Genomic DNA, 2,969 nt, shown 5'->3' with positions numbered 1-2,969 from the left:
CTCTTCCCTGCTGTCCCTGCAGGTAGCCCAGAAGAAGCCTGGGTGCCTTTCCTCCTGCTGTCCACCAAGCAGGAGGTTCCCACTGCCCCACCATGCAGATGGGCTGTTATTCCGTCTGCTCCACTCTCTCGGGAGCGTCACAAGCTGCCACTCCCTCCAATCTTTCCTCCTGCACGTAATTCAGCCAAGGGCTGGAGTCGCTCCCAGACAAAACGCCCTTCCTGCACCGGATCACTTGGGAATCTCCTGGTGACGCTCTGCCTGGGGCTGGTGTGGGTGCTCCAGGTGCTGCTCCAGGAGTGTGGGGCACCACAGGGTTCACGGAACCAGCTCATCCCACCAAGCTCCAGTGGAAAACCTGCCCAAGTCTGGCTGGCTCTTCTCGCAGCCTCCCAGTGGGCAAGGAGCCACTGCCTGGAAACACCAACCTCACCAGCCCCACAGTGGCTGCTGGGGGTGCTCTTCAGAAAATGAGAGAGAAACCCACCCCTGGCAGGACAGGAGCTGGAGGTGAAGCTGCTGTTTGCTCTCATTGGCCATGGGGTGTTCTTCTGGTGGGACAACACACCCACTGCCTTTCCAGTCACATCCAACTGGCCAATTTGCTCTGTGTATGGATATCTCAGCCCTCTTCTGGCATTTTTTGTCCATCCAGCACTTGTCCCACAGGCTTCACACCTTGGCCAGTGGGTGCTCAGGGGGGTGGTTGGGCAGTGGGTGCCATTTTGGCAGCCCTGCCTTTGAGGCCACCTCCCAGCTCCTGGTGCTGAGGGCTCCTGCCACCTCCTCCAAAGCCTGAATAATTCCACCTCGATTTGAAATCCTGGTGGGTCTTTACTAAAATCTAGCTGGAGGCAGTGCCAGCAGCTCTCCCAGCTGGGCTCAGCCTCCCGTGGGTGGTGGCTCAGAGCAGAGCCTGCCTTTTACCCTGCAGGGAGAGGAGAAAAGGTGGAAAAACAGGTTCAGATGTGCTGAGACAAGAAGTCGCTCCCCCTTCCTCCCAGCTTGCATTGAAACCAAAATTCTGTCCTCCTTCTGGGGACAGGGCATCAGAGAGGTTCCTGCTGTAGCTCTGGCCACTCCTGGTCCTTGTAGCAAGGTTGAGAGCAGAGCAGAACACCTTCAGCAAGCTGTTCCCAGAGACCTGCAGCACGACCCGGCTCTTGCTGTGTGTTGGAGCCTCTCCAGGGGGGAGCCAGCACATCTGCTGAGGCTTTGTGCTCCACCAGGATGCAGGTGTTGTTAAAGAAGAGTCTGAGAACTGTGAGTTTTGGAGTGGAACTCCTTACTCCATGAACCATGTCTTGGAGAGGGGTTTGGGTGTGGCTGGAGCCACTTGTAACCCTGATAAAGAAAAGTTCAGACCTTTGGCTCTGCCAGAGTTGGTTCACTGCAGGTCCAGCTGGTGCCTCTGCAGGGGGACTTAGCCTGTGCTGTACCTGTGCCCTCTAAGGCCTCAGGCCATCCATGCCACCCCTTATCTAATCATTGTGTTTAAGGTACATCTGCTCCTGAGGTGACTGGTCTCTGTTCTCTTCTGCAAGCACTTTGGACTTCATCTTTGGTTCCACCTGTACTTTGTCACTCTGCTGCTGTAGAACAGTCCCCACTATCTGGAATTCTAGTTCCTTCAGTTCTGGTTTCAGCTGGCCCTTTTCCCATGCTGTGTTGTTGTTTAAGAGGGGTTGCTTGCTGAAGTGCTTTGTCTCTCTTAACCTTTCCTTAGCACTTCTCCAAGTCACAGCTTCACCAGGGTTTAGTTTAGTGCAGCCTGAGGTTCTAATATCTCAGCCACTTGTGCTGAGCAAAATCATAGAATCACACACAGAGTTATCCTGGTTGGAAAGGACCTTAAAGATCAAGTCCAGCCATAACCTAAATCCATCAACCACAGCCTAATCTACCCGTTCAGTGCTTACATCATAGAGTTGTTTTGGTTGGAAAAGACCTTTGAGTTCATTAAGCCCAACAATTAAATAATGAGTGGGAGGAATGCCAGGTGGGGCAAAAAATATCTTCTTACTGACAGTTGAGGTTTTCATAGGCAGGTAGCAAAAAAAAAAGCATCCAAGCTCTACATGTCTATGTGCAAGCAAAGCATATACCCATTTGAATCCCCAACAGCTTTACTTTTCAGCAGTGTCCAATGACAAGGGGAGCACAGGAGGTTCAAGCTAAACATGAGGAGAAACTCCTTTCCTGTGAGAGTGACAGAGCCCTGGGACAGGCTGCCCAGAGAGGCTGTGGAGTCTCCTTCTCTGGAGACTTTCCAAACCCATCTGGATGTGTTCCTCTGGGATCTACTGTAGGTGACCCTGCTCTGGCAGGTGGTTGGACTGGATGATCCTCAGAGGTCCCTTTCAGTCCCCACCACTCTGAGATCCTGTGAACGTCCCCCCCATCACGTCACCCCTCCCTGTACCAGTCCAAGCTGGTATCTCACTGTCTCCAGAGCTGAAGCCCCAGGGATGCTCCTCACCTCTTGGGCACCATGCACGAAATCAGGCTGGGCCCCCCTGGAATGACCTGGATTTGGGGGCAATTACCAGAGGGATGTTGGGGAATAAGGGAGACAGAAACAACCAGATGCAACCCCAGCCAAAGGGTCAGATAAGGAGGGTGTTGGGGTGGGGGGGTCTTCAGGCTCAGCACCCTGGAACAGACCAAGCTTCCAGGAAGTGGGAAATTAAGGTAATTACTGGAGAAATGATGTATTTCTCTCTCTCTCTTTTTTTTTTTTTTTTCTTAAAGCATTAAAAAAAAAAATCCATCTACAAAATTGGGAAAAAAAAAAAAAGTGGAGCATAAAAGTCAAACTTATTAATAGAATCACAGAATCCCAGCCTGGTTTGAGTGGAGGGACCTTAAATATCATTTAGTCCCACCCCCTGCCATGGGCAGGGACACCTCCCACCAGCCCAGGCTGCTCCAAGCCCCATCCAACCTGCCCTTCAACACTGCCAGGGATG

Source organism: Chaetura pelagica, unplaced genomic scaffold, assembly GCF_000747805.2.
Source record: "Chaetura pelagica isolate M959 unplaced genomic scaffold, ChaPel_1.0 scaffold251, whole genome shotgun sequence".
In the NCBI taxonomy this organism is placed as follows: domain Eukaryota; kingdom Metazoa; phylum Chordata; class Aves; order Apodiformes; family Apodidae; genus Chaetura; species Chaetura pelagica.
Note: the sequence above shows the minus strand (reverse complement) of the source record.